General features: G+C 56.0%; 1 protein-coding gene across 3 annotated transcripts in view; it reads left to right on the top strand.

The window, feature by feature from the left end:
* The first annotated feature begins 6,946 nt into the window (after positions 1–6,946).
* CXXC5 (CXXC finger protein 5) overlaps positions 6,947–13,389 on the top strand; it is a 35,088-nt gene continuing 28,645 nt past the window's right edge. The window contains exon 1 of one of the 3 annotated variants that reach the window (XM_005599358.4): positions 6,947–7,210. The gene's annotated coding sequence lies outside the window, so the exon portion shown is untranslated. Of the gene's footprint in view, positions 7,211–7,462; positions 8,207–13,389 lie in introns of those variants that run through there. The other 2 variants (XM_023617594.2, XM_001504220.6) reach the window with 2 other exon arrangements.

Genomic DNA, 13,389 nt, shown 5'->3' with positions numbered 1-13,389 from the left:
GAGAGGAGTTTAAGACCTCATATAAGCCTTCTACCAGAGAAAGGGAGGTGGCTAGAATGGGGAGGGGACAAGGACCTCTCAAAAGCTAATGATCATCCTGGAAAACTCCCCAGGATAGTTCACTCCCTCAGTGTTCCCTGGAGAGAGGAACCAAACAGAATGACCTACCCCTCCCCCAAGGCAATGCCCTCAGATACAGGTCTGAGGGGGCATTCTGGTCCTTCTGTGTTCAAGTAGGGTGCCCACTTCCTCAGGCTGACCCAAGGTATAGGGAAAGCGGTCAGGGGATATGAAGGGGGGGGTCCCCTCTTTAGGTTTTCGAGGGAAGGAAGTAGTTCTAGTCCTGCTTCCCCCATTATGCTGTTGGAAAGGGGGAAGAAACTACTTCAAACAATAAAAAGTTCTATCTAGGGGCCGGCCCGGTGGCACAGCGGTTAAGTTCGCACGTTCCACTTCTTGGAGGCCCAGGGTTCACGGGTTCGGATCCCAGGTGCGGACATGGCTCTGCTTGGCACACCATGCTGTGGTAGGCGTCCCACATATAAAAAAAGTAGAGGAAGATGGGCATGGATGTTAGCTCAGGGCCAGGCTTCCTCAGCAAAAAAAAGAGGAGGACTGGCAGTAGTTAGCTCAGGGCTAATCTTCCTCAAAAAATAAAAAAATAAAAAGTTCTATCTAACCATAATCCCTTCTCCACCGTCCCTTCTTCTTCACTGTCCCTTGCTAGAGTCTCTGGGCCCCTGGAGGCAGTGGCAACCTCTGGGCCATAGTCCCTGGGGCTTAGAAGGTATGGTTTCTCCCCACTTTCCCCTCCTTCCCCAGCCATAGGTCTGAGTAGGAGGAGGTGACACAGGAGGCTGAGCCAGCTCAGGGCTAGATCCCCTCTAACTGGAGCAATGGCCAGCCCTCCTGAGAGAGCTTGCATATATCTAAAAAAGTGTCTTGTATATCTTAATGATTTCTCAACAGCCCCTGATTGAAGCATGCCCAATTTAGCTGTGCCGTAAGTAACTTTTTATATTTCCTTGGGGAATCATTTTACTTATGAATCTTTTTTGAATCTGCAATCTCGATTAAAAGTTGATTTTTAATTTTTTTGTTGTTGTTGTTGGTCTCCATCTCAGCTTCTGAGATGCCTTCCTAGCAAAAAGGGTGGTAGCAGCATCAATCTTCCCTCATTAGCCTGTCTGGAGCAGAATAATTCTTCCTGAGGGGTGGGGAGAGCAGCCGCCAAGCCTCCCCTGTGGGAGCACCTGGGGTACGTGACCTGAGAGGGGAGCTGCCCTGGAGGAGAGGCTCACAGACAGGTTGTGGGAGACGTTGCCAGTCTCCTGCTCACCTACACTCCCCTATCTGCCCTATATCAGAGGCCCTCCCAACAGTTTTACACTGGGGGTGATTGTCCAGTCCATTCTGCCTTTCGAGTGTCTCCTCACCTATAGCTTAGGAATTTGAGGAGACAGAAAATCCTTCAAGGGTTCAGCTTGAGAGCACAAAACTGGTTCAAATCCTGACCCTGTTCCTGTACAGCTGCCACAGCCTGGGTAAGTCACCTCTCCTCTCAGAGCCTCAGTTTCTTTATTTGCCAAATGGGAATGTGATTGCTTAACAGATTACCAAGCAAGTAAACGGTTTACTTAGCACAATACCTCCAGAAAGGCAGCCTTTATTATTTTCTTGGGGGACTCCAGTACCAGGAAGCAGAGTTGAAACAATGCTGAGGGTCCTATCCCAATTCTGGACAGTATCTAGTTCTTTTTTTCAACCCATTCATTATCTAGTCCTAGTGACACCCCCTGAGATGGAGTGGGTGGCATAATTATCTCCCGGAGGAGAATAAGGGTCTGGTGGGGTTGGGACTTGCCCAGGGGCTGCCCCAGGAGGCCCTCCCAGAGCTCCTGACTCTCCCCTAAGAGACAAAGGTCAGGGCTGTAGCAGGAGGACTGGAGGGCAAACTAGGGTGAGAAGCTCTGAACTTAGAAGGGCCTACCCTATAGACACCCTCCGTGTCCCCCACCCCACCATTCCTAATAGTTGGGGGAGGGACTTGCCCAGGCAGTGAGCCTGCTGGCTCTGACCTCTAACCTCTGACTTCTGACCTAGGGTGGGCTCTCCAAGAGCCAGAGTCACAACCCAGTGTCGGGCTCAGGGGACGCGGCAGCAACCACAACCACGGTGGCTCTGGGAGTTAACGATTTACGAGGGGCCCCTTCCTGAGGCCTCCCTCCTCCCAGGCCCGGCAGGCAGGCAGGCAGGCAGGCAACCCGTGACTGCCCAGGCGGCTAGACACAGAACCAGTCCCACCAGTTCAAAGAGCAGTTCATCCCAGGCCCACCCCCAGGCACTACCTGAGCACCCCATTCTCTGGAGTCTGAAGGAGAAGGCAAAGTAGGGTTTAGTGGGGGTCCCCTGGTCTGAGGAGAGAGGCTGGGTCCTGTTTTCAAAAGTCCCAGTGTGAGGGGCATTTACAACCCTGCTCTGCCTTCTGGGGCCAGGTCTGTGAGGGGAGGCTGAGCCCCACCCCTCCACCTCCAGCAAGCCTTCCCCATACCACCCCACCCTAGCCTGCAGCTCTTGGGTAGGGCATTTTCAGGCCAGGCTGGCTTCTGGATGCCCAGGGCACCCCTCCCTTTGGGCCTAGTTTGGGGCTTCCCTTCCCCCAAGAGCCCATTCAGTTACCTCCTGGCCCCTCCCTCTTCCTGACCCTTGGGTGACCTGGAGCCACAGCTTTGGCCTCTGGGAGCATACAGTCCCACTCTCCTAGGAGAGACAGTTGAACCAGGATTGTGCCTAGAGAAGTCAAGAGTTACTGTCAGGGCATGACGCCCTCCAAACTGTGCCCACTCCTCTTCCCCCTTCCACAAAGAGGCTGAGTTCCCTGTGCCTGGCAGAGAATGGTGCTGTCTGGTTGTATGTAGCATGTGTATAGCTGTGCCTGGGCATGGAGAAATATGGAGTGTGAGTGTGTATGTTGGCCTGGGCTCTGCTCTCTCTTAGCCTCACCCCAGAATCATTTTGTTCTGGGACTGGAATCCCCTCCTCAGCCCTCCTCCCTTCCCCACTATTTAAACAGCTCAAGGCTAGGCTTAGGCCACCAAACTGACTTCTCAGGGATGGGCAGGCCTTGGCCTCTTAAGAGACAGACCTGGCTTTTCTGAATTTTCCCGTTAGTTTCACAGCTCTCTTGTTCTTTCTAAGGTCATTGGGGCAGGAATAGGGAGACCTAAGGGCCAATGGTCAGTATGTGAAGACCGAGACCCCATGTCTATCAGTTAAGCTTCTCTCTTCCCCCTGCCCATGTTTACACCCCCAGGCCTGCCCTGAGATTTTGGCTGAGGTCACAGTCCAGCATGACCCCACAGAAGACTATCCTGCACCCTGCCTTGAAATGCCTTTTCTCTCATCCTTTGTGATACAAGTGAAGGAACTGGGACCCAAAGAGGAGCAGACATCAGGCTCCAAGTTGGCCATCTTTATTGAAGACCCTAATTCCCACACTCCCCTCCATGCAGCCATTTCCCAGTCACTGGATGTTTAATCAGTGACTGACATTAGCTGATAAACGGCAGTCATGGAAAAGGCAGACTCCTCAGATAAGGCATGGATTTAAATCCTGCTTTTGCTACTTTGTAACCTTAAGCAGGTGTCTGAGCCCAAGGACTAAATAAGCATATGTACAGAAAGCAGTTAGCATGGTGCCAGACACATAGTAAGTGCTCAGAAAGATGTTGGCTACAATTGTTATTACTGGTGCCTACTTAGTGCCAGGCTTCAGGCCCAAAGCAGGTAGGAGTCTCTCCCTTACTCTCAAAGAATTTTCATTGGTGGTGGTAGTGAGGAGAAAGAGAGACAAATGAGCAAATAAAAGCTATTTCTGTGCAGTGTGGTCACTGTGGCCATAGACAGATGAGGGGCCCCAAAGCTAGGCCACAGAGTACAGTTGTTCATTGCATGCCTTGCAAAAAGGCACCTGGCAAAGGGAGCGAGGAAGACTGAAAGACAGTCCATGACCTGCTGCCAAAAGGGGGCTATATCTGCCAAGAGGGGGTAACTTTTCCTAATTTGCACAAAGACTAGTGGTGGCTCTGTAGATGTGGGCCAAATTGAGGCTGTGAGTGGAAATCAGAGAAGGTTCCCAGTGGAGGTGACACATGCTCTTGGTCTTCAGTGAGCAGTTCACTAGGTGAGCTTGATTAAGGCCCTTCTGGGCAGAGGGAACAGTACCTGCAAAGCCATGGAAACTCTGTCTGAGGGAACCACCAGTGTTGGGTGATGTTGGTCAGCAGGGCCCAGGGACTGCAGAGAGGAATAGGGCTAGTTAGCGAAGCCAGGCTGAGCTGGGGAAGGGGCTTGGTCTGAGCCCTAAGGGCTCTGAGGAATCACCACAGGATATGATACAGGTGACCCCCAGGGCAGATCTGTCTGTGAGAAGCCTCAGTGTGTCAGCAAACCTCTTCAGGGGTTAGGAGAACAACTTTGGTGCCACTCTCACTTCAGTTTTCTCATCTGAAAAATGGAGATGATACTACTACTAGGGCTGACATAAGGATTAAATGAGATAATGTACCTTCACTGTTTAGCACAATGCTCTGCTCAGGGTAAGGGCTTCATAAATGGGTATTATAACCATGATCCAGGAGAGCTGGATCCAGGGTTCTGGCCTGACACACTCCTACCCAGAAGACAGGGCAACTGGATGCAGGGTCCCTCTCTCCCCCAAAGGCACTGGAGACTTAAGGAACTTACTTCCTGAATCTAAGCTGATTGACTAAATAACTATGTGAAACAAATATTCCTTTTGGGGGCAGGGAGAGGGGAGGGAGTAGTGAACCAGGGTAGCTTCACTTCTTCTTGTGGAAGGAGGCTGGGGTGGGGATGGACCTCCCCAAGGCCAGACCTCACACCCAATCCATCCTAGGTGTCCTCCACTTGTCTCACTTGTCATGGTGGGGAGTTCTATGTGGATGGTTGGCACATGACATTTTCTGTTCACGCAGCACTTTTCATGTAGACAATTCTGCCCCTCTCCTCTCTGGATTCTACCAGAGTTGGATAAATGAGGGTCTGGGTCTGCCTCCAGTTTTTTGTTTTGTTTTGTTTTTGAGGAAGATTAGCCCTGAGCTAACTACTGCCAATCTTCCTCTTTTTGCTGAGGAAGACTGGCCCTGAGCTAACATCCATGCCCATCTTCCTCTATTTTATACGTGGGACACCTACCACAGCATGGCTTTTGCCAAGCAGTGCCATGTCTATACCCGGGATGCGAACCAGCGAACCCCAGACCGCTGAGAAGCAGAACGTACAAACTTAACCACTGCGCCACGGGACTGGCCCCCTCCCTCCAGTTCTTAATTTGCAGGAGAAGGGAAGACTCCAGGATCCACTCTCTAAACTGAGCCAGGCATATGCCAACACCCCTTCCCTGGGAAAGTAATCACTGGCATCACCTGGCTCATCTCCATTGCACCCTTCAGTCCCTTGGCCTTTGCTGTCCTGAGTTGTGGGGGAAGGCAGAGGTCCCCCCAAAAAAGTGGATAATTTATGGTAACTCCCTAAGATAGAGCCACTATCTATCCTCCCCCATGGATCCCAGCATGAAGCTTTTTTGGGGTATGTAAGACCTGAGTCTGCATGGACCTTGGGCTTCAGGAGCCCTGCAGGATTGAGTTTCATTTCTTGGGTCTTAGTCCTCTGAGGTCTACTGTTAACTCCTGGGGAACAGGTACCCCCTCACAGTCTGTGCCTCTGCTTCCCCAGAAAAGGTAAATGGAGGTGGGCTAAGGGCTTGGAGATCCTGGAACATCTAGACCTGGGACCCTTCCTCCTTTTTCCTTGTACGGTCAGGGCCCAACATGTTATCTGACAGGGTGGGGCCCAGAATATCTATCTTTAAGCAGTTTAGGGGTGATAATCTGAGGTGTTCACTTGCCTTAAAATTGTGTTCCCAGAGCAACTACCTTGTTTTTACTGACATGGTGTATTTGTTTGGGGTGGCTTTGAGAAAGGGGGCTGGAGAGGAGAGGAGAGGCTAAACACCTCCCCTAAGGAGCCATTTCTTGGCCCATAGTTAAGGGAGGACACTTATCAGCACTTGTGGAAGGAAGGGAGGGGGTGTCCACGATGTCTGGGGAGGGATCACTCCCTGTGGCCTGGGAGGTCAGGAGGAGTAGAGAGGCAACACATTCCAGATGAACTCTGCCCTTTGACACCTCCCTCCCTCCCCTACCCCCTGGCTGGGTCAAGCTCCCAAATTTAGAAGGCTTAGAGGGTGGGCGCCAGCAGCTGCTCCCAGGAGACCCAGGCCCCAAGGCCCTTGCCTGCCTGAGAGACAGGCAGGCTGCACAGAGGAGGAGAGGAAGTAACGAGGTGGGAGCTGGTTTCACTTCTCCCACCAACTGGTGGCTAGGAGGCACCCAGGTTGCCACAGTTAACTCCCTGTTATCTGGGCCCCAGTCAATCTCAGGCTGTAACACTTAACCCTATGCAATTTCCCCAACTGCTCTGCCCCTCCCTTGCTGGGGTCTCGGGTCTGGGGGCGGTGTTTTCTGTGTCTCACGGGGGAACACAAAACCCACCCCCACAAATTCCACAGACTTGGAGAAACTTTCTACCTTGGATTTATCTGCAGTTTGGGATTATATGAGCCTGGAGCTTGCTCTTGCCCGGAGCCTGAGGTGGCGAGGACATCTGCAGCCATAGGATTAGCCCAAACTGAGCAGATGGAGGAGCACTGAGTGAGGACGAGGATATGCGGGCCCAAACCTGTACCCACCGGGCTTTTGTTGTTTCTTTTAACCAGGGTCTACTGAGCGCTGCCCTGTGCCAGGCACTGTTTCAGGCTCCGAGTTCGTAGGCCATGGTCTCAGTGCACCACAATGTAGTCGCCTTAGCCCCAGGACTCAGGGCTTGGGCTGGCGCCTGCGTAGTTACCAAAACGTCCTTCCTCAGATCAGTTTCCTCATCTGTGAAATGGGGACGGAAATCTCCGCCCCTTTTCTCCTGGGAAACTGGAGCCCACCGAGTCTGAGAAAGCGCTCTGGGAAGGGTAGCATCTTTTAACACGCGTCTAGCTCCAAGAGCCTTCGCCTCGGAGTTCCCAGCCCTACGCGCACCTGAGTTTAGGGGCGCGGCCAAACCCTCCCTACTGGTCCTCGCAGCTTCGCAGCCCGCTGAAGAGAGGGGACAGAGGGACGGCGTATTACTACACAAGGTGGGTGTCCACGCCCATGCACCCCTCACTCCTCTTATTTTTTGCAAAGTTGCGGAAAAAGAGGTGCAGACGGGGCGCGCTGGGGAGCTGAGCTGAGCCGACCTCGTCAGAGCGCGGGGAGCTGGAGGCGCAGTGGCTGCGGCTCCGGCCTCAGAGCCTGCGGCGTCCAAGTGGCCAGAGCTGCGCTGGGAGGGAGGCGGAGGGAGGAGGGAGGGGAGCCGAGGTGGAGGAGGGGGGGGAGGAGGCTGCGTTGAGTCCGGTCCGGGTTTTGCCGGCAGCCCCCGGGCAGCGTTCAGAGCTCCTGCCCGGGCGGGCGCGCGGCGGCGGCGGCAGAGGCGGCAGAGCCTGAGCGGGGATGTAGAGGCGGCGGCACTGGCGGCAGCAGAGGCGGCGGCGGCGGCGAGAGCAGGCGCCCGAGTCGAGCGAGAAGAGCGGCGAACCTTGCCCCCCGAAGCCGAGCCCGGCGTCCCAGCCCTGCCCAGCCCGCGCCCAGCCATGCGCGCCGCCTGCTGAGTTCGGGCGCCTCACGCTGCGCCCTCCGCCCGCCGCGCCGCGCTTCGCTTGGGGGTGATTAGTTGCTTTTTGTTGTTTTTTAATTTGGGCCGCGGGGAGGGGGAGGAGGGGCAGGTGCTGTAGGCTCCCCCCCCTCCCCGCCTCGGGCCAGCCGCGGCGGCGTGACTCCGGCTCTGGACCCGGGCACGGCGGGCGGCGCGGCTGGAGCGAAGCGCACCGCGGCGGCGGTGCCCAGAGCGGAGCGCAGCTCCCCGCCCCGCCCCTCCCCCTCGGCCTCGCGGCGGCGGCGGCGGTGGCGGCTTGGACGACTAAGAGAGCCGGTAGGTGTCGGGCCATGGCCCTCCCCCGACCCCCCCGGAGGCCAGCCCCCTCCCCTTCCCCGCCTACCTCCCTCTCCTCCCCCGGGGCCCGGTGCGCGGCCGGGGCCGGAGTTCGCTGCAAGTCGGCGGAAAGTTTGGCGGCGCGGGCTCCCCCGAAGTTCAGGTGCGGAGAGCCAGGGACGGGGAAGGAGGGGTCCGTGTTTAGGAGGGGCTGGGGCGCCCGCAGCCTTAGCCACGGAGCCCCAGAGGCTGCGAGCCCTAGCGCCGGTGATCGCTCCCTGGCCGCTGCTATACTCAAGCCTCCCTAAGCCGCAGTCGGCTCGGTCGCAGATCACTGAGTTCAGACAAAAAAGGGTTTCAGGGTCGGGTACGGCGGGTTGGGCGCCGCGGATTGGGGCTGGGACTCTCCCTGCGGGGTACCGTCTTCTCCCCAAGTGCTCGAGCTTGAGGGCGCTGGGGCGGCGGGAGCCGGGGTCCTCACCTCTCGGTGTTGGGCGGGCGCTCCGCCTGCGGGGGCGGCTGATTGGAGATCTCCGGCGCGCACTCCCCTCGTCAGCCCCCATTCGCAGCCCAGTGTTTTGGGGGCGACGGTAACTGCTCTGAATGCCCTGAACCACGCGTGGCTGAGTCTCCCCCTCCACTTGGAGGGGGCGGCGGCCACTTCTGCATTTCCCCTCCCGGCTCCTCGCCCCCGCTGCCCGCGGGGTGCCTGGCGGGCTGATCAAGTTTGACCTTTTTTTTCCGTCCAAGTATCCCCATCACCACTGCTCCCCGCGGCCTCTCTCTCCCTTCTTCCCCAGCCTTGGGGAGTCTTTCAGGCTGTCTCCCGAGCCCCGCGTGGCCAAGCAGCGTGCAAAGCCAGGAGGGAGAATGGGGGTGTTCCTCTAGCTGCGGAACTGTTGGAGGCGGGTGTCCCAGGCGCCTGCCTCGCTGCTCTAGCCCCAAATTTACCCATGAATTTCGGCCCCAAGCCCCCCTCCCCTTTGCTTCCCCAGAGCGAGGGGCTAAACCGCCGAGAGAAGAATGTGTTAATTTTCTTGCTGGGGGAAGTTGTCCTCGCCCGGAATGGGCTGCTTTCCGGTGGGGAGCGCGGGGTGCGTCTGGCTTTGTTTATTTGTAGGATCGACAGAAAGTGAATGACCCCAGTTTTTAAATGGGGGGCCGCCTCCGAGACCTGTCAGAAGAGCTGAAGCACCCAATGAGCGAAAAGCAAGATCGCTTTTTGTTTTTTTACCCCCCTCAAGAATCGGAAGGGGTGCGCGGAGTTGGGCTGGTGCCATGGGCTGCAAGGAGACACCAGCAGATTTGGTGCCCCCTCCTTTGGTCTCCTGTGACGGCCGTCTGAAGGGTTAGCAGCCGCGCCCTACTTTGCCCCCTGGACCCTGGGTGGTCTGAGAGTTGCGTCTTCGGATTGGGGAGGCTGAAGGGGGACCGGCGAGCCAGCCTCTTGACCTCCGCCTTTCCCAGCGCGGCGAGAGCTGTTCGGAGCCCTTGGTTTTGGGGTGGCCTCAGGCCCCCCCCCCCCCCGCGTTTGTGCAGGAAGCGCTGGGGAGGGGGGCGTGTGTGATCGTTAGGCCCTCGCCCCCGCCGGAGCCGCCCCAGGGCGGCCGGCAAACAGAGTCCCTTTCAAGTTTTCCGCTGGGGCCGCCTGGCGGGGGCTGCGTGCGCGGTCGCTGTGGACTTGTTTGGAGCGCTATTTGAACGCCCGGCGCCACCTCAGCTGCCCCGGCCTGCGGGGGCGGGGGGTGTCCGTCCGAGCCAGAGAGCATTTAAATTAGACGTTTTTAGCTGGCTTACTGGCCTCGGCTTGCCCTTGTCTCCCTCCCGAAAGACCCCAGTACCCTAGGTTCCAACCGCCATAGGAAATCCAGGAACTGGGACCTGAAACCTCCTCCCACACCCCTTCTTGATAGCAATGCGGGGAGACTGAGGCCAGCACTACCTACTAATGCGTAGTGTTGATTTAGCAGTTTGCCTGGATGAGACTCGAGCAAGAGCTGGAGGGCGGGGATTGGGGGGGTGGGGGGTGGGGGGGGTAGTGGCCCGCTCTGCAGCTGTCACCCCCTCCCAGAACGGAAATTGTCCTCTCTCCTTGGGGAGGAGGGAGAGGGGGTGATTTTTGCCCTGGGAAGGAGTGGGAACAGCTGAGGGAGGTTGGCCTCTGAGTTCTCAGTCAGCCCTGAGAATCTTGGTAGAAGCGCCCCCCACCCCCCCACCCCCAATCCTGGCAGGAGCTGGGGCTCTCCCAGGAAAGCCTCTAGCCAGCCTTGAGCCTCCCTCTCCCTTGCCACCTCCCTTTCCAAGGTAGGGGCAGAGGTTCCTCTGCAGAAGACAGACCCTTGGCTGGCTGGCTGTCCGTTGGCGCCTTATTTATGTGTGTATTTGGGCCCGGCTGTTTTCCCGGCTCAGCAGGTGACCCTGGCCCGGGCCTCCTATCTCTCCCCCGACAGAGCCTGTTGACTTACCCGTGGGCCAGCGGCCTCGTCTTTATCACGTGAGGCCTGGAATGTCCACCCGGCTGGGCTGGGCTGGGTGGGGGAAGGGAAGGGGAGGGGAGGATTCTGCATCCAGGGCCCAGGCCAGCAGAGGCCTATGTTCCATGGGCTCACACTGTCACCCCCAACTCTCCCTTGTCTCTCTGACTTTTTGTTTGTCTTCTACCCATTTGGAAGTGTGAAACTGAGGCATATAGGAGTGTGGGGGCAGGGTTGCAGCTAGATAAAGAACTAAGTCTCTGGGAATTAAATACCCCATTTTCTTTAGGACCCCACCTAGTTATTTATGGGAGGGTGCAATGGAGACAGGGGTCTCCCTGGGAGGGAAGGATGTGGGCTGGCCTGAAGTCAGCTGACTTTCCAAGGTGCAGGATAGGGTGGAAGGATGAGGGGATAACTGATGAGCCAGACCCAGGCCTGCTTTCCTAGAGCCCCTGTCTGGCGGTGTGACCATGAAGTCAGAACTAACTCCCCAAGCATGGTGCTCTAGAGTGTGCCTTAATTGGCCAAGGATGGGGTGGGGCTCGCTTACTATTATTACTGTTATTATTATTGCCCACTCTTTATATGTAATTCACTTATTCATTCATTGGCGCATTGTGTATTTATTGAGCACCTGCTGTGTGTCAAGCCCCACTGTTCTGGGGGTGCAGAAATGAATCACTGACTCTGCCCCTCCTCTGGAGGCAAGCCCAGGTGGAAGCTCCGCCCTCTTTCCCCACCCCGTGGGGCCCTGATTGGGACTTCGACTTTTCTTTTCCTGGAGCTTTCTTCTCTTACCCACACCACCTGGTCCCATCCTAGTCTATGTGTGTGGTTGTATGGGTGTGTGTGTGTAAGTGTGTGTGTGAAGTGTCCTTGATTAAGTGTATTAATAGTTAAACTCTCACTCATAGCTGGAACTCACCAGACCACAAAAAGCCTCCCCAGTTACTCACGCGCTACTGCCCAACAAGAATATCCCACTCAAGTTTTTTTTTTTTTTTGCTTTCTGTTACTTCCCTCTTTATTCCCCCAACTCTGAGCCCACCTCCGAGGCTGTGGGCAATGAGAAAGGACTGCCCCTGAAAGATCCAGGAATCTTCAAGCATTCCACCTGCCTCCTAAAGGCAGTGTCAGCTGCTAGAGGAGGCTGTGTGGTTCTAGTCTGTTGCTCTGGGATGTGAGAATCTGGGCAGTGTGCGCGCTTATGACTCAGGGCATGTGTATCTGTGAATCTGTGGGTCGAGCGTGTGTCTGTCTTGGGGTGTGGGAGTCTGAGCATGTGTTTATTCGTGAATCAGGACATATGTATCTGTGGATCTAGGAGTTGTATTTGTCTGCATTGCGTATGTACATGTGTGTTTGTGAATCTGAGAGTATATATCTAAAAGTTGGATTTGTCCCTATGAATCTGGGAATGTATATTTTCTGAGTTGTGTGTGCTTGGAATTTTGGAGAGTGCGTGTTCATGATTTGTGTATATCTTTGTGTTTTGTATATGCTTGTAAATCTGGGAGTGTGTGACTCCCTGAGTGAGGTGCATCTGATTTGGGAAAGTGTGTGTGAATCTGAGAGTGGGCATATCTGAGCTGTGCGGGCAGTGGTCTGTGTCTGTCTTGGTGGCTGATGTCTGTGTTCCTTTCTCTTTCTGTATCTCTGTCTGCCAGTCTGTCATTCTGCGTCTCTCCCTCCCTGGTTGAGGCGCTGAGTGTGTGAGTGCGTGTAGCCTCAACACCCCCCACCCCCCACCCCCTGTCCTTCCCCTCCCCTGCCCTTTCTGGCAGTAACTGGGCAGCCTCCCCTGCTGCCTGCCTGCTGGGAGTTTTGGAAGCCATGGAGGGAGACAGGCTGGGGCCGGGGTGACAGCGCGTATCCACGGCGATGGCAGCCTGTGATTACGGGAATAAAAGGATTTTAAGGTCATGGGTGTATTTTTTTTGTTTTGTTTTATGTTTTTTCCCCCCTTTGGTGGAGCCAGTGGCAGCAAAGGGCCAGAGCTGTGTGTCTGCAGGTTGGGCGTCTGTCCCCAAACAAGTGAACCTGGATATGTGGGACTTTCCTGGGAACATGAACACATATGTGTACATGCGTGAGCAGAGCTGTTAGAGCGTGTGTTCCTATTTGCCTACTCCCCATGTGAGAGTCCACAAGGCTGTTCCCTGGGGGAGAATTCCCAGGAAAACTTCTTGCTTCTTGGTGTTAGATGGAGCTGGAACCCTGCAGTCCTCCATGTGCTGAAGAGGATCTGGCCCCAGTCCTTGCCGATCCATCCTCCCCCCAAACCCCCAAGTAGGGTGTCTCTGGCCAAAGACTGGTGAGGCCCAGTCGCCTGGGCCAGGCCACATCTCGGGGTGTCAGTGCCCCTGGCCCTGCTCCAGCCCCTGTAATTGCATTCTGCCGCCTAATCCCCCCGCCAGCTCAATTAGATCGCAAATTCTTCTTCATTTCCTGCCTCTGATGCTGGCCTCCCTCTGGGCTCGCAGGCCCTGAGAGGGAGGGAGGGGATCCTGCTCCCCTTCCGCTAGCACTGGGGGCTCTTGGAGGGGATATTCTTCGTTCCTGGCATACTGGCCCTGGGGTGCAGGTTGGAACCCTGGGGGCTAATAGGACAGGGATCCACTGACCCTTTTTGGACTAGCCTCAGTATCCGCATACTGGGGGAGGGGGCTTGTGTTATCTAGTATACCGGCTCTGGGTAGACCAGGTCCCTAGGCAGTGCCCTCACCCCAGGCCCCCACAGGCTCTGTCCTTCTGCTCCCTGAGCAGTTGCTGGCCACATCCTGGCACAGCAGTTGTGACCTTGTTTTTCACCTTTTTATGGTGTCTGTTCTAGAGGCCAGTAGGACTACAGCTCCCTTCTACTGGGTCC

This window comes from Equus caballus, chromosome 14, assembly GCF_041296265.1.
Source record: "Equus caballus isolate H_3958 breed thoroughbred chromosome 14, TB-T2T, whole genome shotgun sequence".
In the NCBI taxonomy this organism is placed as follows: domain Eukaryota; kingdom Metazoa; phylum Chordata; class Mammalia; order Perissodactyla; family Equidae; genus Equus; species Equus caballus.
This window is presented reverse-complemented; position numbering and strand designations above follow the sequence as displayed.